The sequence below is a fragment of the Pinus tabuliformis genome, chromosome 8 (genome assembly GCF_031772625.1).
Source record: "Pinus tabuliformis cultivar Carrire ecotype Pingquan chromosome 8, CPIR1, whole genome shotgun sequence".
NCBI classification, from domain to species: domain Eukaryota; kingdom Viridiplantae; phylum Streptophyta; class Pinopsida; order Pinales; family Pinaceae; genus Pinus; species Pinus tabuliformis.
In genome coordinates, this window is record NC_142294.1 from 791,110,726 (window position 1) to 791,138,390 (window position 27,665).

A 27,665-nucleotide genomic window follows, 5' to 3' on the forward strand; every position below is an offset into this window, starting at 1 on the left:
TTCCATTCACACCCAGTGTACCGGCATACTTTTGCCCGTCTATAAAACCAGGTATTTACCAAATTCCCATCAAGAAACCCTCTGAATACTTGCTTTTGCTGCAAATTAATTGAAAAGAATCCCAATTCACCATAATTAGATTTCCACACTTGAAATTTAAGTTCCCCAGACCCTCTGTTTCACCAATTTAACCAAGAAAACCCCAGTTTCCTATCTGAATCCACAAGAACCATTATGGAAACTCCAGTAGCCCTAAATATTGCACCCATTACCACCCCTCACTGTGATCTAGACTATCTGCCCCTAGGAGATAAGGATTTTCAAATAAAAGATCTAATCACTGATAAAGACCATCTGAAAGTTTCTTGCCAATGCCGGGATAACCACTTGAATGGCTATGATGCCATAGGATTGTGGGAATCCAATCTCCCAATATACTTTCTCCCTTCTGTACATGTTTTCCCTGACATAATACATCAGTGCCATGCAAATTATGACCCCAACCGCAGAGCCGTGATGTCTCCCAACCAAACAATCCTCTTCACAATAACTGCTGATTCAATCAATGAGATGCTGCAATTTCATCCTAGTCAAGCCCTCACCCCCATTTCCCTTGGAAATTTTCTTGAGAAATCAACTAAGTTATCCCAAGCTAAGCTCAGTCGTCTCTGCCAAACTTTCATAGTAAAAGAGCATCAACCTAAAGATCCCCCTCCTTACCTATCATTTTTTTTCTCTAAGATGGGTAAAACTATAGTTGAGATGATAGCTACAGTCGTGGGATTCAACACTAGTTAATATGTAGATGAATTGACCCTAGTGTTGATGTCTATCTTTACCCCTGGTCAGCCCCCTGCTGTCAAGTATGATTATGCTTCATTTATTGCTGAGAAAATCCATGACCAATTCATGAGACTGGAGAATGAAAAGGTTTTCAAGTATTCCACCTTCATATATCACCTCATCCTCTACTATCAGTTTGATAAGTTCCCATTTTCTGTCAAGAAACTTGATACAAAGGGTAATCCAAGGTCTGTCATCTTTTGGTCTTCTATCTTCCATGAATCTTTTGCTTGCCCTTATTCATATAATGAGTTCATTGACCAGTTTGTCCACCCAACAACTACCTTGCTGACAGGAAATCCTCCCCCAAGGATCAGTGATGAAATCAAAAGGATCCTTCAGCTATCCAAATAGTACAAAGTAGGTGATTGGTACTTGTACCAAAATCACACAGAGATCAGGGTATATGGGTGTGAGCTTCCCCCATTCAAGCTACCTAAATATGTTCCAATGAGACTGTTTGCACTGGAGTATTATAGACAGATGATAAACTCAGATTTGATTCATTTTACTAAGGCCAAGAAGAAAGCACAACTCAGAATCAAAGATCATCTAGGCCCATTTGTCTACAACAATAGGGAAGCATGGAGAGCAGCAGAACAAATCCTAGAAGACCACATGAAATTAAACAAAAGTTTTAGTTGGACTCCATATGATCCCTACAGTTTCATCTGTGATAGAAGAATGAAAAATAGACTATCACCATATTTTCATCATAGAATTCCAAAGATTGAACAATATGCTAACATGGATGAATGGAGGGAAGGGACCCTTGTAGAAATGGATAGTTATCAATTCAATGTAGAGAATGTAATGAAAGATCTGGAAAAGAAACTTGACCTGGATTCTTTTGGACAGGTGCAATTTGAGACTTCTCACAAGTCAACATCAGGGACTAGTGCCTCAACAGCTGATACCTCCCAAAGGCATTCACAGGAGACTAGTGTACCACTTGCAAAGACATCACAGGGAAGAGAAAAAGATATCAGCACTCCAGCAACAAAAAAATCAACCATGTCAAAGCAGCCTCAAACCTCTCAGGAGTAGGCTCAAACATAGACCCACCCAACTCAAGTCAACATGGGAAACCCCCCAATTTTGTAGACTCCTCTGAATGAGGAAAAGAGCTTAAAGAGAAACAGGGAAGTAGCTACCCCTGCCAGTGGTCCATCAGATCAGCCTGGTGCTAAGAGGCACAGGCTAAATCCCCATTCAGAGGAGGAATTTTTTGAAGAAACAACAGAGAGTCAGAGAAAAGAAGGTGCAGACAGTCAGCATACTTTCCCAACAGGTGGGACACCTTCTAGCTCACAAAGACAGGAGCTGGAAAGATAGCAAAGTGCTGAAGTATCATCTTTCAGGCCTTCAGGTAATAAGAAGCTAGACATTAAAGAGAAATTCAAAGAGATAAAGGCCAAAAATGAACTTCTAAGGGCCCAAGTATACAATCAATACATGAAGATGGCTCCCACTAATCAAACTAGGTTGATGTCAGCCTATGATATCAAGGAGGGAAAATACAGATGAGCTTCTTTAAGCCCAAAGTACAGCAATGTCAGTCAATGGCAGATTACCTCAAGACTGATTTTGAGGTCATGGCCAAGGACATTCACCCCCTAGACCAGATTGAATTACATAAGCAAACAGGGGAGATGGTGTATTCAACATTGACAACTAAAGCCATGATGGCCCATAGAGTAGAAAATTCTTTGAATAACACCACTGCTCAACTATAGCTTGAAAGAGCCTCCTCACAAGCTAAAGATGATATAATCAAATCACTGGAAGAGCTGATTATTGGATTGGGTCATAACCCAAAGTATGTCAAAGCTGCAGAGGCCTTGATAAAGAAAAAATATGAAGACGTAGCTGCCTTAAGAAACCAGTTAAAGTTGCCTCCATCAAGGCATCCACAAACTGCTGAAAGTATTCAAAAGAAATCTAAAGAAGAGCTTATGGACTTGGTCCTCAATCTTAAAGAATAGTTGAAGGAGACTGAGGAGGAAATAGAAAAATCACTAAAGAGCAAGTAGGGATAGTTGACCTCTCAGCCTCTAAATGTGATACCAGTGGTCTCCACGGTAGTCCCCTCAACACTTGCAATAGCTCTAGCACCAAATGTCCCCTTGGTCACAACAGAGCCAATTACAGGTACAAGCACAGGAACAACACAGGCAGGAACTTCAGGTTCGAGTACAGAGGAGTTAATCAATTCAATGGAGGATATGAAACTCCAATTCTCTGAATTTCATAAGGTAAAATTTGTCACCTTGGGACAGAAATATGATGTTTCAAAAATTAATTTTGCTGAAGAAGTAAGGAAGAATAAAGGCTTAGGTCAACAGGTAAAAACATTGGAAAAATATCTCACTTTTGTAAAGCCTTTAACAGACATAAGAAAAATTCTATGGACCAACATCAGTCAGTCAATAAATGATGTTTGGTCATCAATACAAATTATTTTTGGACAGATTGCACTGGTGAGAATTGCTCTTCAAGAAATTCAAAAAACCAAGGAAGAGTTAGGGGGAAAGCCTGAGGAAGCTATCAGGCTAATAAATTTTTTGAATAGCAAAAATAAGTACCAGCTAGAAGAGCTGAAAATTAAGGATAGAACTGGAACTATCTTAGAAATCAAGAAGGTATTGACCAAAAGATCTTTGCTGCAGAATTTAGAAAGAAAATGTCAAAACATGCAAGAAGACATTGATGATTTTATGGAGAAGTTTGGCATTTTACAAAACAAAGGACTTCCCTGTCCTTTAGTTATTAATGATAAATTGATGACGCATGAGGATTATGTTTACAAATTGGATAAATATGCAAATAACCAGCCGAGTTCATCAGCTAGTGCATCTGGACCCAAGGCACTACCTACAGGCAGAGTTCTCTATGACAGTCTAGAGAACCTTTTTTATGTTGAACATGAATTGAAACATTTATTTCCAGTTCAGCCTAATTTTGTAAAATATACAAAGGCTGATGAAATCTTCAGAAAGCTACAAAGGACCAGGATACCAAGGGATGATTGGTGGACAAATATGACAGACATTTTGTAATTTACCTTGGTAAAAACTAAAATTGAAGTATTTACTATGGTCAATTTTGGTAAAAGAAGATGAATGTTGATAAAGCAGGTAAAGAGTATTAGAATAGGTCAAAGAGTATCAGTAAGAAGATGAAAAACAAGCAACCAGCACAGAATTACGAGCAAGACAATAAGATGCTCAATCATAGGGCCTGCATCCATCTCATTCACAAAAACAGGGATATCAAGCCATCGATTCGTTTTTAGGTTCTATCTTTGAGACCTTCTGTCTCTACTTTTATGATAATCATCCTAGATTATATCTCCCTCAGTTATGATATATTTTATTGTAAATTTTGTATAAATACTTCCTCATTCGGAGTACTTGGGGGTGGATTCTTAGACATTTCTGTATACTTATTATTCTGGAACAGAAGTGCTATTGGAACAACTCTTGTATGGTTGGCTGGAAGCATTGAATAAAGCAAAGGACTTTCACAGGATTCATGTGCAAAACATTGGTCAAATAAGTATCATATATCTCTTGTTTATTGTTGTTTTTACTCCATTTATTAATAATCATCTGTGTTTTCATGAAATCTGAATGATAAATGAAATAATAATATCTCAGAAAGTGCTTTATTGTAATCTATTTTAAAAGGTTTATCTTTCTTAATGTTTTCTTCAAAACTATTATAGACAAGGAATTCTTAGTTGCTCCTTGTTTCTTAGTATTTCATCATGGTCATTTAGTAATAATTCTTAACTGCTTTTTATTAGTGATCACCCACTTTCCCTCCCCTAAAAATTTGTTGAAGGATTCTTAACTGCCCTTCTTTCCTTTTGAGACCATTTCACCCTTTCAAGTTACCATTTGCCTCTTGTTTTTCTATCTTGCCCTTTGAAGCCCTCCTTTGCTAAATCAACCCAATCTAGTTAAGCCATCTTCAATTGACTCCATAGCCCAATCGCCTGAAATACTCTGTTTTACCCATCCACTTTTGAATTCCACCACCCAATCAAAATCAAAACCCCAAGCTTTCATAACTAGCCTAATACGTTATCAAACAAAGCCAAATCTTAAAGAGAGAGCCCTCTGTGAGTACCGATTGGCTAGATTCTGTACTTAAAAGTTGGTTTGTGGTTACCTCAGACCCCTTTCCTACTTCTGACAACTTCTAGGAAAATTTGAGTGATAACATAGCGAAGATTTGATTTAGTAGTTTAAGATATATACACAAGTTTTCTTCAGTATTCTTGCATACATATGAGGATTCAATTCAATGTTGTCGCATATAAACTCCGTGGTAATATATTCAGTATGTTGAAATCTATAAAATGTTTTAACATATGATGAGCACATATATACGTAGGTCTGGTTAATAACAGTCATATGTGTATTCTGAGTTAAATTTGTTCATGGTTTGAATTGTTGCTTGATAATGATAGTTGGCGAGATTTGTTATATTTGTTGTTGTCTATCAATGATGTCTTGATCAGGTTGATTTTTATCTATTGTGTATTGGTTGTGCATTGATTTGATGTGATTGTAGTGGTTGGTTGAGATTCAATTCAGTGATTGGTTTGCTTTAGTATTCAACGGTTTTTTTACTGATTTAGTTGTTTTACAGTGCTTCAGCGATTTAGATTTTGAGATTCAGTATTTCAGATTCACATATTGGTTTGGGCTTATTATTGGAATAATGGTGAGAGGTGACTTGCATGCTTAGATGATTCATTGATAGGTGGATCTATTATGAAACATTTTGAAACATGGTCCACAAGGTGGTGAGGGTTGCAACCTTTAGTGAGGGGTAGGAGCTCCCTTCTAGTAGGAGTCAAGAAAAAATATTAGGGGGTTGTAGTTCCTTTCTAGTAGGTGTTGGAGAACGAGTGGAGGTTACAACCTCCTACATGTGGGTGCTTTCATTTTGGTAAGCGTCTACACAAGTACTAGATGTAATGAATATATTATTTATATAATAAGAAAGAAGATAGATATGACATCAACAACGTGTTTCTCCCACATTGGTTTTCCACCTAAAATCTTGGTGTTCATATATGTTGATGGGTTTCTTATTTGTTGTGATTTATCTATTCTTTATTTCATATTGGTTGTCTAATGAACTAATACTGTGTTGATGTTGTTGGATGCCTTCAACACGTAAGGGGATCTGCCCGATGTGATGTCCCAATTACACCTTACACCATTTGGTGTAGGAGTCTCATCCAGTTGTATGGTCTACCCACCATTGAAAAGGTTTCAAAGATATGCCTTGATTACAACATATACACAAGATATCAAAAGCACCTCATTGGGGCAGCAAGTATGTAAGAATTGTCAGGCACCAAATGTAATATGCACAGGGAACTTCCACAACTAGTAAGGGAACACGAGCCTTCGATTAGGGAAGTAATAATACTATTCTAAAGGGGGTCATGGGAACAAAGAGAAAGGCTTGTTGATTACCTACAATTTATTCCACATAATAAAAAACAATCATGAAAGCATAACAACACCTATTCAACAATAGCTATATCTAAGTAACAAAATAGTTCATTGAACTTAGTATGTAAGTAAACCAACATATACCACAAACATAACAAGAATAGTCCTACTATATCCATGATACATGCATGAATAAGTGCAATCTCATAGAGATTTTGGTTATTAATGAAATATCCAAAGTACATTGTTACATAGATGAAACACTAGATCTAGTAGTGGAACATGAAGCCACAACTTGCTTCTGCAAAGAATGATCTATCTCTTATGCATTACCAGAGAAGCCAAAACAAGAATCCAAGAATACAAGACCTTATCTTGAGTTATGAGGAGATACTTATAACAAATGAAAATAACCTTTGGGATTCCTCCTGACTCTTCAAATCCTACGAATTGTCATATACATGACTTTTTACATTCCATATGTGGTTATTCACATTCCACGTGTGACCCTTGGACTACATTACATACAACTTGTGACAAAAGAAAAATTCCATATGAGACACTGGCTATGTGAGACAAAATTGATAATAGGACAATGTCTTATCAAATTGACAAATCATTTGCTTCCTCATGGAGCTCATTGGTTATGTATGTGTGTCATGCACTGATCTCTATAGAGAGGACTTTGACCTGAACCGATAAGTTCGTTGCATACCACATCTTCACCTCTAGTGCCTCTGTCAATATGATCTTTGAGACTCATTGTACGTTATTCCACAACCATAAGGGTTTCATGTAGGCTTTGACTAGTGCGATGCCATATTGTAGAATAATGTCTCTAGAGATCTCCAAGCCTTCCTATTCTAATGCTTTCTTGATCTGTTCTATGTACTACCTAATCTCCTAGAAGATGATTTCCCTACCTCTAATTTCTTCAAGTGATCCTATTGAAGGAATCCCATGTTTTTGTGCTAGATACTTGAAACCATTGTGCAAACGACCATAAGCAAAAATGGTGTTAGTCACCTATTATCCAAGACTGTTGTAATTTTGATGATGGAGTCTTAGCTGCACACGATCCATTTTAATAGTAATCCTATAATTTCTAACTAGTTGTGGCAGAGCATTTGGGTATTTTGTAGCCCATTCCTGAGGTTGATCAACTACTTTTCTTGCCACTTTTATGAGCTTCAAGAATTCTTGTGTTTTCTTCTGAATTCCAATGTGAGGATCCATCGCCTATTGTAGAAGTATCATCTCATCATAAAAACGTTCCATGGCATCCTCCATTGGCCTAAATTCCTCCTACATGGATGAATTCCATTCTATTGTATTAAACTTGTGTGAAGAAAACCATTGATTTTCCACAGCAAGGTGTTCTACCTATTGCTTCACTGCAACTAACTCTCTTCTTAATCTAACTTTGTCATTCAATAGATATTCAGAGTTTTCCTGTTATGTTGTAGAAAAAACATTTACACCATAATTTCCCCAGGGTTCCTTCTGGTATTGGCAATTATCACCTTTTCTGTAGATACTGAGACTGGGTTCTTAGGATCATTTGGGAAGTATCTTCACCTCTTCTACACAATCCTCTTCTTGAGTTTATTAAACATGACCTTTCACACATCCATGAATCTATCTTCACATGGAGGTGTGATTCACATTTCATCAAACATGATATGACCACCCATGAGAGGAGGTTCCTCTAGAGAACCTGGTTCATCATCTATGGGTTGGATAGTATCATCTTCCTCCAGCTCTTCCTCTATCTCATGAGTCAATGTTCTTACTCCAATCTCTATGTTGCTTATTCCTCGTGGGAATGCCTTTGTTGTTCTCCTTCTTGTCTTCTTCTTTTTTCCTTTTCTTCTTGTTGCTTTCTAAGAAAATCATCTTTCTTCCTCTTCTCCCCTTCTTTTGATTCTCTCCTTTCATGTTCATCTCGAATAGCTCATGTGCTCAAAGGATCATCTATCATTCTTATTTCTCCTATCATGTTATTTTTGACCCTTCTCCTATGAGCTACACTCTTTGCTTGAGGCGTTATCTGTACTACCTCCTGTACATGCGCATCTTGAGCCGGTGGATCTTGGGTTAAACCAACTTCCATTCTTGGATGTGTCTTTCTAACTGCATTGTACTGATTCTTCACCTTCTCATATTCTGAGGTAGACATTGATGAATATCCCAAATTGAAACTGATCCTTTCACAATGATGCTTGCACACTCTCCTGGGATCATATCCATGAAAATCCTTAACTACAAAGTGCAAGTGGTCTAGCTTTTGTATTTCTACACTTGTTGCCTTGTGGCTCTTTAGTTCATACAATCTGATCCTTAATGGGAAGGTGGGCCAAGGGGATTTCTTCCTTATGTGAAGAACTCCAGATAACCCTTTGTCCAACTAATATGCTACTTCTTGCAATACCACCTTATTGGTCACATGTCGCAACATGAGATGAGGGGATATATGACATCCAAAGCATCTAACATAAGTACCCTCAAGTGTTGCAAACCAATCTGCGATATCTTGTAATGTCTCCTTCACTTGATTAGTCATGCACGGAGGATCAGTCTCATATATCATATGGAATATGATTGCAAAGAAGTGATATTCCAACCTGTTGTATGTGCCTCTTAAGCTTAATTATGACAACATTATGTAGTGGAAGTAGATTGGAAACTTATTTTATGGAGTCCAGTTTCAATACATTCCTTGGAATGCTTATCATGCACTTATTCCATCTAACATAAATGCATACATATAGAACTTTGGTAACTGGTTTTCCCTCAAATATGCCTTTGGTTGCTCCACATGATGTTGCAATTCAAATGAAAATATATTTTCCCAATTAAATAGCTTATCACGGGTAGCCACCATGTTGAGCATATATATCCATTTCTCCTAAAAAACCTCAACATTTTTCCGGCCATGCAACCGAAAACACATGGATATGATATACTAATATACTTCCTTGAGAATCCTGGTTGGGTAAACTGCGGATGGTTGGTAATGAAACTTAGTAGGTTCTTGAAACCAATATTTTATGATGCCGCTTGTGTCAAGATTAGCCCATTTGGTGTAAAATCCATTATTGGCATATTATGTGGGCCTAAGCATCTTATAGTAAGTCTGCATGTCTTCTCCATAATAGGTGGTGAGTTAACCACCACTTTTCCTATGAAGCACAAGGTGAGAATCATACATGTGTGTAAGAATCCACTCAATTACTTCCATACAAGGGATGACTAGGAATCTTCAAGCAACCCTATGTATCCTGGACCTCTTGATATTGATGTATACTTCCATATCCTCCAAGTTTCATGTGAACTATTTTTGCTTGAATGTGTCTTTTATGTCATTCCATGTGACCTCAATAGACTTATCTATGAATCATTATATATCTACATATATGGGAATGGTAGGCTTTATAACTTCAACTACTTCCTAGTGCTTGCCTCAAAATCTTGTTTAGAGGCCACTTTACATGTAGCTGGAGGCACGGTTCCATTAGATGATGAAAGAGTAACAATACTTGTAGCTCAAACACTTGTTTAAGGAAGCGTACTCATGGTGAAAATGATTATCTTTATGAAATATTATATCTATTACAAGAAACAACTTAGAAAATCATATTCAAATAACCATTAAATGTAACTAATAATGTAAGCCTACCAATGACGACACCTAGCTACTTGCATGGGAATGCAAGCAAACCAGGAGGGCACACTTATAAATCATGAAGGAAGTTCAAGGGTCATTCAGGGATTTTAAGTGTGCTCATGTTCTAAAGCAAGATAGATAAAAAAATCAAGGTCGTAGGGCACACTGATGAAGCATGAAGGAGAAACATTCAGGCCTTCAAGGTGTGCGCATGTGCTCAAGGATATTGAGAGGGTGCAAGGGCGCACTCTGAAGAGATGAAGAAGTGAAGCTTTAGCCATTCAAGGTGCGCTCATGAACTCAAGAGGAAAAGGAGGGTGCATTGGTTCATGTTGAAGGGATGAAGGGATAACATTCAAGCCTTCATGGTGTGCTCATGTACCCAAGAAGGGTGCAGTTCCTCGTGATGAAGGAGTGCACTCTTGAGGAAAAATTATATTTTTTGGGTGCAATATTCTAAGTTAGTCGGGGCTTCCACCTCCATAATCATGCTATGTTATAAAATGGCTCAAGGACAAGTATAGCAGCCATATTTCATGCTAAAAATGCGGAGAGGAAATATCTACAAGATTTTATGAGTGTTGTCGCAATCATGATTAGAATATGAAGCGTTAAGGAATATGCAGAGTCACAGACTACGACAACAAATTAACACTTGTAGAGGAAAGAATAGGTTGAAACACCAGTAAATAAATTGAAAATAAAAGAAAAGCTAGTAAGGAAATAAATATCGATAGTGAAATCATGAAAGGAAATAAAAATAATTGACATAAAAAACTTACTTGGAGCGAAGATCGACAGAGATTTTTTTTATCCAAATATGTGTGCCCAGGTAAGTTCCTCAGATAGAACACCAAAGGACACTACTCACAAACATATCACAGATCAATACACTAGTATCCTTGACATGGTTAAAACCCTCAAAGAGGGAAACAGTCCATGGCCTAAGCCGACGTGGCCACTTCAGGCAATTTATTAATAAAAGAATGAAAATTTACATAAGATTCTCTCATGAATGGTTACCCTACAAATGACCCTCCATGCTCTTTAAATATAGATCATGGACCAATCGGGTGTTAAGCCACGGATCAAGTGTCGGTAATACCGAGGAGAGAATGAATCGTTGGATCATTGCATATCATGACTGTTAAATTGTAAGTTACAAAAGTACATAGTAAAGAAACACACTTTACCTAACTCTACACTAGACCAAGTTATACTTAACTATTTCCTATGTGTCGGAATATCCTAACAAACCCAGATGAGAATGATTATGAGAAAGAATGATTAGTTGGGTTGATTTCAAATAGATTACATGCAAATTTGTCTCATGCATGCTTTACACTTGTCGACAAGTGATTGAGATAGTTAGGAGAAGTAAAGTGGGCTCCTATTTTCTAAGAGTGCATCCACATGCAACAAGGAAATGCATGCATGCATTCCAGAAGGGTGCATGTCTTCGTGCTGAAGGAATGCACTCAATGAGGGTGCACTTGCTCAGCATGAAGGAGAGTTCTCAAGGAGGGCACAATTCTTCAACTCGAAAGAGCGCGCTTAGAACAAGAGAAAATATTCATCATCTTGAAGTGTGTTTTTTCCTTAGAAGTGATTTTTCTTGCTTTTGTTTTCTTTTGTGTGCTTTTCATGTGTTTGTATGGCAAAAAAGGCTAGTTTCTAAGTAAAGAAAAGCTTTGAGTTCACCTAACCATGGTGAGGTAACACAAGGGCTTCTAAAGGTTAGGTGACGACAATTAGGAAATGTTGACTTAGGAGGATGCAACACTTAAATAAAACATACAAATAAAAAATCAAACAACATGATGACACTAAGGGGATTGACATGAGAGTTCATGTAGGCTCCAAAGTTGAGTTAGGAAATTTTTTTGGAGGGTCATTGTCACAGCAATAACACAATGCAATGATTAATTTAAACATCTAATGGAAGTTATGGAGAATTGAGTAATATGACCATACATTGTTTGCATTCACTAAAGTTGCATACACACACGAGTTGCATGAATAACAATAGCATGCTGAATTTTGAATGTGAAATTGGAAGCTAAATTGAATTAAAAATATCAATTCAATCCGCACCACCCCTCTCAGTATTTTTGTTGGGCAGCGGATCCCCCGCGTAATGGCTTTGGGGCTTAATGCCCACAATTATGGGTAAAAGTATGGGAAAGGCTCTGTGAAGTGCGCAAAGCACAAATTGTAATGGGTCAAATCAAAGGGTTGTTCGCACGAAAATATTGTAAAATACTAGAAAGTGAATCAGCTTGGTCATGGTTCATGGACCATGGGAATGTATAAATAGAGCGATGCTCTAAGGGTAGAAGGTAGTTTTTGATAGCTTTGGATGGATATCTAATGTATTAAATGTTTTTGAAGACAATATTCTCTCTGAGTCTGTAAGTTGGAGTCATGGGTGGTATTAGTTAGATTAGGCTCTGCAGCTGTGTGCACAGAGGCCTGGTAGAGTCCGCAGTTGTTTGCGTGGACCCCTGCAGCTGAGTGCGCAAGGTGGAACTGATTGTATTTAACAAAAGATTAATAAAGATAAGTTTTTTTGAATTATTGTGCATCTGGTTTAGATCTATATGTTTATTATTATGTTCTGAGTTTATGCATATCTGTAAGATTTATGGCTGTGCGCGTTGGTTATAACTGTTGAATGCTTGACTAAAGACCTTATGAATTAGATCTGATCTATAATAAACACATTAATAATAAGAATCTAAGAATTTCCTCGATGTTGAGCTATGCGAAGGCTAGATAGCTGTGCAGAGTAGCGCGAGTTCATAGACTAGATTGCGACCCCTCCAGACCCCATCAAGACATCCCAAGGGTGCGAAACCTGGTTCCAACACCCTCCCATACTACCTCGGATGAGACTTCAATCTACACTCCACGAATTGTTGCCGAAAGGGCTTGTAGTGCAAGATTTGTTTGGCTAAAACACTTCCGAACCTAGGTCAGGCCCCTTCGTGCCAACAAATGGTTCCATTTGAAAGAATAACTTCGGCGTAAATCACATGAAGACATACATTTGTTGACGCGTTTCGAACCAACTAGTGTGGTTCATCATCAGGACAAGTTGAAGAAACAGATCCAGCTTAGCATGATAAATAGTCTGAGCAGAGTCTCCAATGGCTAAATCGGCTAATTTTGACCTTAGGACCCAGGTCAAATTCTTATTTATTAATTTAATATTATTATTATAATTAATATTATTATTTTTCTTATGGAAATAAGTTAAATTAGTTAAAATGGTTGGTTTTAAATGAGGACAAATGTATGTCTTCATGTGATTTACGCCGAGGTTATTCTTTCAAATATTATGGATCACAGAAGCCTCAATTCAACAAATGGTTCCATTGCCGAGACTGGGATCTACCTAAGGGATGTCTGATGTCGGAATGTTGGAACCCTATGAAGAAAGAGATTGAATATTGGTTGGATTAGAAGCTTCATGATTCGTAGTGCAGGAAAACAAAATCCCACAGATATCTGAGAAGAGGTGGCTGGATCACTACATATACACGGAAATCCACGAGATCTTCTACATGTCCTTCTTGTCGGAACTGTACTATTGGATCGCAAGGGTAGCTGACAGTTAGGGAAGGTGCAAAATTGATCAACCGTTACTATGGACTCCCAAGTTGGTATGCAGGCTAGAAGCCTCTAAAGATAAAATCTTGCGAGCAGTAGATCATTTGCTGGATCGGGTAATAGGAGGGTTTATCACTGAGTTCGCGATAGACACAACCGTGAGCTATAGCGAAGCTGAGCGATGTTTTCTCAAGGGACCGCAAGGTAGGTACATCAAATCATTGAATACTTGGATTAAAATTTTGTTATGTGAAAAATGGGTTATGCAAATCCATTGATGTCTGGGACAATGCAAAGCGGAAGAGGCTACCGAGGGATTGAAGGATTAGAGAACAGTCCCTTGATTTCACTGTCACGAGAAAGCGAGGACGAGCTCATTGGGTTCTTTCCGAGAAGTGCAGTCCAGTTGATAAAGCAGCGCATTCCACAGTTACCACCTCCATCCACGCCATCACCCACTTCACCTACATCAACCCCATCTTCACCCACCCCACCTCCACCACCTCCAAGGGTTGGAATGGCGAGTGCGATCAAGTTGCTCGTATTTAGAGGCGTAGGAAATGAGGAACTAGATCAGTTCTGGTTCGTGGTAAAGGCAGTATGGGAAGCCCAAGGCATTACAGATGATAACATTTAAAAGGCTAATTTAGTGAGCGCAGTGCAAGATCGTGCATTGATGTGGTATATCAAGCACTCTAGCGATCATCCAAATGCCAGAATAGCGGAGATCCATGATGCATTGAACAAAGAGTTTAGCCAACCAAAATCAGAAACTCAGTCAATCATCATATTCAAGTAAATTGTGATGCGTCCGGGCGAGACTCCATGGGATCTGGATCAGAGATTGAAAAGCACGATCCGGGAAGCTAACATGACACTAATGGATGCACAGCACCGTGCATGGTTTCTAGTGTCTTTGGCACCACATTTGAGGACAGCGTTATCACAGCAAAAGATTTCAACCCAGACATAAGCATCGGAGATAGCGATGAGGTTGCACGGAACGCCAATACAGGATCTTGGGTTGGGAGTCCAATAGATCCATGTGCAACTACAAAACCTATGCTTGGAGATGTAGAGTTTGAAATAGGATAGGGCACCCCAGCTAGAAGCACGAGAAGAAGTGTGGTGTATAAAATGCAGAAGCCAGGGCCATGATAAGGATCATTGTCCTGTATTTGTGAAGTATTTGGTAGGGGGGGGGGGGGCAATGCCGTTGAGACTAGAAGCGCAGATAGGACCAAGTGTAGCACTCGCGCTCTGGTGCGCGATCTGTCAGGTGGGAGGAAAGCATGCAACGAACAACTGTCATCTACTGCAGAAGTTTACATAGACCCCTAGCAACTATTTTGCAATTTTTGTAGATCAGTGAGCCATGTGTCAGAGTTATGAATTGTTGATGGATTGAACACCTGCCTACAGGATGCAAACTGAGGCGTGAGGTCAGTATTCGGCCACCGCAATAGCGCGCGGTGGGTTCCAAGGACAAGGAGGTGGACGAGGAGGAATGGGACCCGAACGAGGCTGTGGACAGTTAATTTGCTACAACTGTGGAGGACTTGGGCACTACGCACGTGACTGTATGAACCCAACCAGAACATGTTGTCCGTACTATTATTAGTTTGATCATGAAGCAGTAGATTTCCCCACTCTAATTGCACAGATGTGTGAGAAAGGAGTGCTTCAGACTACTCCAATGCAGAACATCCAAATGATGAGGTTTGAACCGTGCGAAGAAGACCCCAATGTGAACATGGTGCTCAGAAGTAGTGCAACCACAGGGGAAGATAAGGGGAAGCAACTTGAGGAGAATACATGGGTTCGCAAGGCTCCTACAAAGTACCCTAAGTTTGACTTGGAACGTGCAAAGGAGACGTTTATGGAAGCTAAGAAGAGCTTTGCAGAGCCCTCTATTTCAGGTAGTAAGGATCAAACTGAACCAAAAATGGATCCTTCTATGCTAACTACCTTTTTAGAGACATGCATGAAGTTACTACAGGAAAATAAAGAAGTTAAGTGATTACAGGAGCTAATAACTAGGTGCGCGGGATCGGGCAAACAGCACATGGTCCAAAAACTAGGAAAGCATGCTTTGCACATCAAGCGGGAAATGTGATTGACAGCACAGATTGGCGACTTTGAGATGGATCAGGTCATCCTGGACTTAGGTTCAAATGTGAATGTGCTACCTAAACAGACATGGGAATGCATGGGCAGGCCCGCATTACAATGGTCTCCTATTCAATTACAGATGGCGAACCAACAGAAGATCTTGCCCATGGGGAGATTGCAAGGAGTCACAGTGGACATCGAAGGTGTGAGCACACAAATAGATTTTGAGGTAATAGAAATTGTGGATGACAGTAATCCTTACCCCGCATTGTTAGGGATAGACTGGGCCATGGACATGAATGGAGTCATCAACCTAAAGAGATGAAAAATGATATTCGAGAAAAAGTCTCTACGTGTAGTAGTTCCACTAGACCCAGTTGAAGTAGCGCGCTACACTAAACTTGTGTGCAATGAGGACAGCGATGATGAACTAGACTGCATCTGCTAGATAACAGCGCAAGACCAGGATCGGGTGAATCCGACAGCAAACGGGAGAATCTCATGGGAACGTGATAGTTCCTACACGTCGAATTCAGATGAAGAGATAAAGCGATGGTAGAACCAATTGTATGAAGTAACAACACAAAATTGTAATATGATGGTTAGATCACTACGATGCGTGACGAGTGAAGCAAGGGAACTACCTAGCGATGAGGGTGCAACGAACGTGGAGGAATCTGTAGACCACTGTGAAGAGATGATACTGGAACGGAAGCGGCACGGTGTGCGAACAGAGGCACTGTGTGTGACAACTTCACAGGGGTGGAATACATGTCAAAAGACTAGGTGGACCTAGCGTGAATGTAGAAGGCGGGTGTGTGTACGGTTTGGAGGACAAAGCGGTTTGAGCGTCCACCGGTGGCATAGGATGCAGATGAATGTTGTGCAACTGCCTACCCAACTAAGGATAAAAAATCAGAAGCAACCACGACAGCAAGAAAAGCGACGCATTTCGCCAATTGTTTGCAACAAAGTAATCAGAAAAATAGTTGGGAGCATGAATAGAGTTCGCCAGATAAAACAAACCAATAAGAATCTGTGTGTACCAAGGGTTCGATGGGCATATAGGACCATAAGCAAAAAGAGGGGTGTGAAGGTGATCCTATCATTGATACGACAAGATGAAATCAGGAGGACAGCGGACTCTCCCCAGACCGCACCTCGCACAGTTCGAGAGAATGCAAGGACTGGGGTAAAGGAATTCGGCAATTACAAGAAGCCATTCAACGTGAGAACTTGAAACTTCGCAAACTCAATGAAGAATGGGCACGGCTGAGGAGGAAAAGCATGATATTGGACGAAGAAATCAGCAAACTGAACACTGGAGTCGCACAAGTGGACTGCGCGGAACTAAGGGGACCAAGCCTGGCTAGTCCTACTACTGCATTGAAACAAGCTACGACCCTGCTATCATGGCTATGACCGCGCCCTATTAAACAAGGGAGCATAGAATGCGATGCACTACTGGATACAAAGGTAATCTAAGGGTGCTCGTAGCTCGGGCTAGCAGGAAGTGGAAATCTCGCACGTGGGTTGCGCCCACCTGACTATCTATGGAAATAATAGTCTTAGTGCCCCAAGTAGTTGAAAGAAGGTGTGGGACTATAAACAAGTCTGCCTGAGAGCTGCACGGAAAGGACATTCCACATGGGACTAGGCAATCATTTAGATCGCGATCACACATGAGAGGTTGCGCTGCTGTGTGGAAAGGCTAGGAGGTGACCGTTGATGTCGATATTCATGACAAGAAGTCTGATTTGCGGCAGAGACGAGTGGGCGGCGGGCCATTAAGACTGGAACTCTGAGTTAGATACAAAAAGATCTTCGCCAAGAAGATATTAATGACTCAGAAGTGGAGGGAAGGGTCAAATTCAAATTCACACATTCCTATAAAAACTCTTTGGGTAGCCCCAAAACAACACTTGGATATTTGTGATTCGAGCCAGTACAGAACAGCAAGCACCTAGCTACCTGGCCACCCATGAGTATGTACCTGAGCAAATCCAGGATAGAAACCATGTCTAGAACCAGAGTAAGGTTCACAGAAGATCCCTATCTGACCCAGGAGGAGCCGGGAGAGGTGGACGCTTCCCCAGAAGTTCTAAAGTCCCCACGCATGCCGCGACCCTAGAAAAACAAACAGACTATGGGGCCAATCCAGGCATCACCGCGATTCAGTAAATTATCAATGGCATAAAAGGGCCAGGCAATCACCGCTGAACTCATGGAGGAAGAGGAAAATTTACAAGCCCTGATCACTCAGATCGAAGCAGAGGATGTGGAAGAGGAAAATGTTTACCAAGTACCTTCGGCGATAACGCTACCACCATATATCTCTCTGTGGAAAGGGATGACCATGATATCGAAGGACCTGGAGGCCACAAAGAGTATGATCCAGACCTCGCTTCTTTCGGAAGAAATAAGGTTTGATGGTCTGTCGCTGGGTCGGATACCAAATATCAAGTTCGAATATTGGGATCTCGCGAACAGTAAGAAGTGCCCCAAGTTGGCCGTAGAGAAACTACTGCAACAGAAGTGGTTACGGGGTGTGGAGAAGGCAGGATTACTCAATCTAAGATGGATACCCCACTATCACCGCGCAACCATCACAATTTTTGTTATCCGACAGTTACTATGTCTGGTACATGATGGGTATCTCTGGCTGGAGGAATTGATTCCCATCACGACTGATTTAATACATCAAATTTCCCAGCTGCCTAGTAAAGGAAATGATCCTGCAGACATAGCCAGAATGAGTAGCGACGTGGGCCTTGCAGAAGCCATGAAGGTTAAATATAAGTTGGAAAAGCAAAAGTGAGGGTATGTAATAGCAAGAATCAAAGACCGAGGGGTGCGTGTCACCACCCAATTACTGGCTGGTAAGCTCATGAGGAAATGCCGCGTAGACGAGGTGCCAACCTCTGTCATTATGCTCGCGGAGCAATGCGTAGAAGGGGTTCAGTTCAACTGGGCGCAATTTCTCTGTGAAGAATTTTGATGAATTTTCGGGAAGTCTAGAGTAAGGTAAGACTTTCCATTACGCATGGTTACTCCTAACAATCCTACTGGTTGCTGGAGAGCTACCGAAGGGCAGCTAGTTTCCCGACATTGAGAAGAACCTAGTTGAAGCCATGTGGTATAACTCCCTCGGGGCTACGAAAGATGCTGCGAGGATTCGTGAGATCAAGGTGTTTTGGATATTCATGGAGGCGAGTATCCAGACACAGATCAGTCGTAGGCCATGGTTATCCCTGACAATATACAATCGTTTGCTAAGCACAGTCGAGTTCAAGGAAGATATACATAATCTATATATTTGGGCGTGAAAAGATACCACTCAAACATGGGTAAAGCTTCCATTCATTGCAACGAACGATGCAATTTTCGAGGCAATGGGGGCATGTCCCCTAGAGTGCCACTCTCTGGACTTGGCAGAATTAGAAAAGATTGCAACTCAGCAGCGGAAGAAGGAAATCAAGCTGCACATCACAAATTTGGCAGAAAGAACGTGCCAGGAATAGAAAACACCCACACAGCAGGAGGCGACCGAGGCAGTAGCCGAGACCATCACTTCACCCGCCGAAGAGATTGTGGAGGAAATGTACATGGAGTAGGACATTCAGGGGGAAGTGGAGACACAAGAATGCACGGACCTAACCACAACATCTACTCACCTTAAGAGACTGCAAGTCCATGAGCAGCCACCAGCACGCAAAAGGACGAAGATAGCAAGGACCTTGGAGGGAGATCTTCTTGCCAGTAGGGAACCAGTGCGTGATATCACTAAGGGTGCTCTAGAGGAATTGATGACGGAGCAGAAAACTGTGTTGGGGGCACTCAGAGCACAGTTGCAGGCATTACAGGTGCGACCCCTAGGAGGGATGATACCGAACCTAGTGAACAGTACATCCGCAACTGAGTAGATGGTGCGCGCCCACACAATGAACACATTAGTGTTACCAGCAGGCGCCGTCATAGTAGAAGCCAAAGGTGACATGAGGAGTTGGGGATTGAATTTGGTCGCCCTTCCCAGAGAGACCCTATACTAGCTACAGGATGGCGTAACCGCTGAGCTCCACGCCAGGGAAGGTTGTGCCCTCCAGGTCTTGATGGAACAAAAGGGAAAACTAGAGCAGGTCAGTCTACAACGTGATGACTTGGTCACACACAACCAAGAATTGTAACAGGCCGTGGCAGAGGTCTATAGTAGTGTACCAGCGCTGGCCATGCCAGCAGAACTCCCTTTAGACGAAAAGATTCATCACATTGTCGTAGGATTCCGTAAGGCCCAAGAGGAGGCTGCCAAAGCTCAGTGAGAATTGAACTTGCAGATTGCAGAGCTAAGGCTGAAAGCGCAGCCCCCTACACCACCAGAAATCAAAGAGCAAAATCGATGTTCCCTTCAAGCAGGATTGGAAGTGATAAAGTGCGCTATACAGGAATGCATGGGTTTGTTGGATCAGTCCCTTATTCCACTCACATCACTGCAAGAAGACCCAATGCTACAGCAGGTAGAGACAGAAGTACGAGAGTTACAACAAGCTTATGACAATGTCCAGAGGACTGCGTAGACGGTCGCCCTCACTCAACAATTAGCCAAGATGAGGGAGGCTCAAGCCATGAAGGAACAGGTGGACGTCGCACGCCAGAAAGAAGCCAAGCTTAAAGCTTGCATCTAGCCTTGGCTGGAGGAATGTTACCGGGAAAAGTGTCAATTTAGAACTGCTCTATCCCACTAAGGTGTGATAGCTGCCTTAGAAACAAACAGAGAAAACTACTCTTGTATTTCCTTTATGAACTATAGATAGAGAGGAATAGGAAGAACCAACCTGTGTCTTGCGCTAATCCTTTGATCCAATCTCTCTCTTCTTTGACAGCTTCCAGCTACCTGCTCCCTTACTTGCCCAGCTTCACCAAGTACCTGTAAGATCACAGAAGAAGAACACTATACAAAGACATGGATCTATATTCATAAACAACCTAGGATCAGATTTAAGTTAACCATACAAATGTGACAAGCATCAATGATACAAAAGCATGGAGGAAAAACTCAAATAGTTTTTATTGATAAACAAGAAGATCCAGGAGGAGTTACAACCGATGGTTCCTGACCCAGCATCAACCTCCCAGCAAAGAAGCCCCTCTTCACCTCCAACAAAGCATAGATCACCCAATACTCTGATGTTTGTCTCAAAACCAACAGCAATTCCTTACAATGTGCAAAATTCCAGCCTCTGGATCTCTGGGATGAGGGATCCATATATAGATGTGTGTAAGGAGGATGAGTCAGCTTGTGATTTGATTAGTGTCTTCTCTCTATCAGTTCTTGCTTCCACTTGGAGACCGAAAGCCTCTTACTCATCCTTGGTCGAATTCAGTGAGGCAAGTGTCATAGGAGAAGATTCTGGAAGCTTCCATTGTCTCTCCACTTCGCGGAATGACACTGCCATTTGTCATTTCTCGCCCAACGCACCCTCATAGTGCATTTAGGTGCGTTGCAACGCACCTAGCTAGTGTGTTTAGGTGTTATGCAACGCACCTAGCCAGTGGAGCAGCTAAAATGATCCTGTTTTGACTTATTCTGAGCAGTTTCTGGTGGAGAACTTCTGGGAGAAGCTGTAATTTGTTGACCTTGTTCCTTTAGGGGTTAGAAAAACACTTTTAGGGACTTAGGAGCCCTTGTTTTATGGACATTTCATGCTTGGAGTTGTAAGGCACAAAAATGTCTATAACAGTTGCCCCCTAAAGTATGAGGCCATTAACCTTTTGGTGTCGGGTGAAATGCTTTATTATGAGGATCCAAAGTTCTTTCAATGCTGGGAGGAGACCTGTAATAAGATACAATACAATACATTATCTTCATACTGTTTTTCATGATCTAGCTGAGGCGGGCATTCCCATGCTCAGCTTTATAAATTCATTTTCATGTACATAGGACAGATAATCGTCTGATTGTAGACTGATGATTCTGATAGAGCCATCATCCTTTTGGTAGGATGATTATCTGTGCTGCAATGTTGTACATTTAATGTCTTTATTTCCCTGAATATATATCGCAGCCCGGATGGATGAAACTAGATCCGGGGTCTTCAATCTCGTCCTATCTTCACTCGAAGTACAAGTCGATCCATGTGAGAAATGCTCTGAAGTCGAACATGGAAAGACATCGCTTGATTACCAGTCAATGATGTAAACTGTTAACAAGCGCGAGAGGAATCACCGATAATGATAATGATCCTCAAGGTACTGCAGTACAATTCACGTGGTGTGAATAAAGGACTTGGCGTCGAACACCACGCAAAATCTTTCAGTCGAAGGTCATTGATGTAAACCTGTCGCCGGAAGTGAGAAACTTTCCATTGAGGCATGCAAGCTTCAAAGTACTGAATGGGGTGTTCCTAGACCAACTTCTTGGATAATGAGCTGATGTCGACAAGGAGTGATCCGTCACAGGAGGGCCTTAATGAATCCCACATCAATGACACAGAACGGAGCAAATGATTTTGATGGAGGTGAAAACGATCTGATGATATACGGTTCAGGGTGGCGGTCATGAAAAAATGGAGTATAATGTATGGTAGTGGGTGGGACACAGGTGACTTCTTTGGATGACTTCTCTTGAACATGTTGGCGACAATGATGCGATGGATTGGTAGCATTAACCCCAAATGTGGATGGTATGGTGTGACCATGGCGATGTGACCGGTGAATGAAACAACCCAACCCGACGTGGACACGGAGTGGAAGTGTCATGTTCAAGAGCGACTTGCTACCAATAAAGATTCTTTGAGTTTTCTTCCCAATTTTTCCCCAGTCATTGCTGACCAGTACCTCTTTATTTTTGTTAAGCTTGAGGAGGATAACATATGCTTGTTCTATAATTTGCCCTTCGGGCAAACCCATCGCTATGTTTTCACGAGCCTAGCGATAGTGAAACTCGTTCTCATCTAAAGACAAGTTTGTCGCTATTAATCTTTTTAACGAGTTTAATGACAAAGATAACTCAGTCCTTTTCATTTTAAGAGAGTCTGAAAAGGTACGTAAAGGTAACTCCAAAATTCCTTTTTCGTCATCTACTCCCTTAAGTCCGAAAAAGTATAAAACAATACAGAAGGGATGAATTTTCGATAGTTTTAACGAGCCGAACAAAACAAGCGCTCGATCTTTTTGTGCAATAATCCTTCAGGTCCAAAACTATTAAAATCTAGAGGAGGGATAGCACTTCCTGTCCCTTTAACGAGCTGGAAGGCCAAGGACTCGGCAATCTTTTCATATTTTACGAGTTAGTTGAAAAGAGCTTAAAGGAGACTCATCTTTTGAGGAACAAGTGATAAAACGGGTAGCAGCTGATTCCAGGTAAGGTTTGGAATTTTCCAATCACGGCAGTGTCACAAGGATGGCTAGTGAAATCACTCTTCGCAGCTGTTCCTCAAAATGGGTAAACAATCAAATGGAGGTGAATGATCGGCCAATGGAAAAGTGGAGGTGATGGTGCAAACACGACCAAGGCTTTAATGGCTGAAGTACTACATTCACGGTGGTTATTTACCAGGGAATAGTTCATTTTTTAACGAGCTTAAACGCGGGTGGAAACATTTGCTCATGTCTTATGTTTATTTTTTAACGAACTTGAACTATGTGCTAAAACTGCTCGATGCAGGTTTATTTTTTAACGAGCTTGAACCCTATGGTAACATTGCTCGTCGCGGGTTTATTTTTTAACGAGCTTGAACCCTACAGTAACACTGCTCGTGATAAGTTTGCATGCCCCCAGCATAATAACGCAAATTGAGGTGCATGCCCCCCAAGCTTCATTGCATTCAACTCGATGGTTGGAATGAAGGTTTACCTTTGAGATTTGGAAAGGGGATTTGTTTCATTTTTTAATGAGGTTGACACAGTAAAAGAACTATCCTCATGACTCCTTGTTTCATTTTTTAACGAGGTCGACATGAGATAAGAACCGTCCTCGGAATCCATCGTATTTACAGTGTTTGATAGAAAATCAAAAATTGAAGGATGATTAAGGTCACTGGAAATATCTTCCTTACAATTCGGAAGATGGGAGCGATGGTGGTAATATTCCCATGGTACCTCTCCAATCATCATTGATTGAATGATTCCTTCGTCTGTAGAATGTACATGCGACCAAGGATTTGAAGAGGTGCCATATTCCTTAGACCTATCTATCCAAACACTCGATGAGCGTTGATTTGGGTTTTCCCCCCAAGCCAAGAAAATTGATTGCTACAATATTTCTAAAATGGCGATGATCCATGCTGACAAAATGTTTAGGAATCTTCCGAATCCATTAGATATAGAAGATTTCATATTACAGGTTTCCACTGTGGCCACTTCCGCCAAATTCCTCGGAGGCGGTAGTGCAAAAGTACCCATTAAGGCAGGGTCTTTTAGGAGACCTACTCCGATATTTTGAAGCGAATGATTGCTTCCATGGATCATTGGAATGTTTCTCGTAACTTGTGAACTGTTGGGGAGAAATGTTTGTTGGTCGATGATTGTAATTCCTCCTTGAAAGGGAAATGCAATCTTCCTAAAGTAGGTCGACACAACTGCGGCCATGGCATATATCCATGGTCTTCCCAATAAGATGTTGTAATCAAGGTTTCCGTCGATTACTTCAACATCAATTTCTATTGTTTTGCCCCCTAGTTCAACTTGCAAGTTACTTAAAGTCCCGTATGGAGTGTATGATCGTCCATCAAATGCTTTTAACATTGTTGACGATCACGACAAGGGTGGTGAGCCTAAATTTTTCCAGCAACTCATCGACATAATACATGTAGATGCCCCCTCATCAATAATTGTTCGATGAACAGTTTTGTTGAGGTCTTTCACTTGAATAAGGAAAGCTAGTTGAGCTGGTAACTGAGGGTCATATCCTTTATGATCAAAGGCCACAAGATTGGAATCCATTGGGTCAATCCCACCTATTGTTGATAATAAAGCTTGCTCTTGGGAGAGGCAATTTTGCGGTACCTCAAGTGTCGACATAGCGGACGACGATTGGGCCAGGTCCTCTATTATATTATAATTCTGTGCTATTTTTGCATGAGGATTAAATGTCGATTTTTGTACTACTCCCTTTGGCGACTTTATCATTTGTTCAGGAATGATGGGTGGCACAACTTCGGTCAAAGTTGTTGTCGAACTACTAGGTTGGTCATTAGCCTTGTTATTCGACAGCTGTGGACTCCCGTAATCTTTATTCCTTGTCAAAGCATCATTTTGCTGCTTTGAGATAGACAACATAAGCACTTGGGATCAGGAAGCATTTTGATTAGCAACCAGTTTGGTTCCTAGGTTTGGAAACGGATCAGTCAATACTGCTGAGGTTTTTGAACTCTGAAAGAGTTTCTTAACTTCAGCTTTATGTGGACAATCTCTCGTCCAATGATCCTGATCGCATATATGACACCCCGCAGGGGGTTTCCTTTGCCCAGAAGGGTTTGTAGAAGGTTTTTCAGGAGATGACTCATCCTGCTTCTTTTTTCTCCCTTTCTTTTTCTTCTTGCCCCCTGGTTGCTTCAGTTGTTTGCCCTTGTCGGTCGAAACGACATTTACTCTCGAGGGAAGAAGTTCCTCATTTGCATTTTGACTTGAAATCTTACGGGCCTTTTTGGATGTAGCCTTTGTCGATTTCGTGTCTGTTGTGCCAATCACGCCATCGCTGGCATGAGAGTCATTGTTCAATTTAGGAGGAGGAGGAATTGAGAATTCCGGTCTAGGGGCGTCAGGTATTTTATCGTAGAGTGTGCCAGACTGAGTGTAAATCAAGTCCAGATATTGCGCACGAGCGATAACTTGCTCTTCTGTTACGACTCCCCCCTTTGCCACATCTTCCGTGATGGAAGGCAGTAATGACTTGATAAACCATTCAGCTAAGAGCTGATCGAGGACGTACGTTTTTACCATCCTACGACGACGTCGCCACTCATGTATATGATCAGATATGTGAGTGGCCGTTGTCTGTTTGAAATTGGTAAGAAGTTCTGTTCCCGTTTCGTACCTTATTGGTAACTGAAAATGGGTTAAAAAGGTTGTGGCTAAGGTACTGAAGTTGTCGAACGAAGCTCTAGGCAATTCGATGTACCATTTTGCCGCCGGACCGTTAACGTCCTTTGAAAGAGGCGAAGTCTTATCGAATCATCATTTAAGGTATTTAATGAACACCATAGATGAAAGGTCATCACGTGATTCGATGGATCTTCACCCGGATTTCCATTAAATTTAGGAATATCTGATGGAAGTTTATGCGGAATCGCTGGCCACCAAGGGGCGTAAGCGATTGGATCGTTTGTTAACCGATTTAAATCAGGTAACTCTAAAGTTGCCACAAAGGGTAACTGCTGATTCAGGTTAGGTGAAGCATACCCAGGATAAGATGGGATTGCCTGAGCAGTTGGTCTTTGCATACCGGCATAATGAATCTAATGCTAGTATGTTTGGTAAGGTTGGTGGGCATGACCATTGTAAAATGGTTGATTTTGACCGTTTTGAATGTACGGCTGCCCACTATTAGCAAAGATTTGTTGCTCAGAACCTTGGTATACTTTTTGTAATTGCGGTTGTTGGTATTGTACTAACCATGGTTGTGAGGCCATGTGTTGTTGACCGATACTAACAGTTTGACCAAGATGAGGGGTAATTGTACCCGTCTGAACCTGTGTCATTCCACCAGTCGGCGATTGTGGTTGAGTCGCAGGGTCAAGGGGCTGTTGCATTACGACCTGAGAAACCTGAGGTTGGCATACAACAGGCAGCGCTTGAACTTGCGACACCATCATAATAGCTGGCGTAGTTGGTATGTTTGACATAGGTAAGCATTGTTGCATCGAGTATACAACTCTTGGTTGTTGAGGTAGTATTGGTACCCAACTACTTGAGGTAGTATAACCTGAATGTTGTTGTGAACTCACGTATGGATATCCTCCCGGAGGGGATAATGAAAGGGCATACTTCCCCCCATACGGTGGTAATCCAGAACTCAAGGGAATGGTTTGCCCTTGGGGGCCGGACTGCCCAAATTGACCTCCAAATGGATCAATTTGTTGAGACTCAACATAAGAGTTTCCGGATATTATTCCGGATGAACAAACAGGAACAGACCACACTGTCGAAGTAGCCCCTGAGTGGGCTCCTTCTAGCGGTTGAGAGCTAGTCACGACAGATGGTATACCGGCGAACATTGTCGGAGTGATAGCAGGGAGTTCTGCCGTCGCTGTGTCAAACGACACAGTCCTAGATGTTAACGATTCTTCAGACATTTGTAGTCTATCTAAAAGATCACCTAGTGATTCTACAGGAGCTTCCGCTGGTGGTAGACTAACTTCTGATGAAGAAGGATATAGAGTGATCACGACTCCAAATTGCGTTGGAGTACTTGTTGGAGGATCTTCTATAATTTCTTCTATGGCAATCAGACCAGGTGGAAGGGGAAGACCGTCAGGTCCGTAAAATATTTCTGGTGCCGAAGAAGGTATGGAATCGACAACGACAGATGTTTGAAGAGCAAGACTCTCTGAACCGGTTGTAGATGAAACTAGTTCGGTAACACAAGTGTTTACTCTCAAACTAGGATCAGTATCACTGTCCCTCTGTGGCTGTTGAACTTATTCTGTAGAGGCAGGGATTCCATAAATGTTTGGAGTAACCGGAGTCTCTGATGTCGTTGGAACACTTGTTCTAACTTTAATAGGAGATTTGGAACCGGTTAAACGAGTTCGCTTTGTCCGTACTGGCTTCGATTCCGGAGACAAAGACGTTTGACTCGTAAGCCTCCGCGAACGACGGGGTTTCAATTGACTTTATTCCACGATTGCAGATTACTCGATCAACTAAAATAAAAGGGGAAGTATGTTTCCAAATTAAATGAATTTTAGACGCTTTTGACACAACTTGTTTTTTCAGTTTTTAAGAGTCGAGAAAAAACA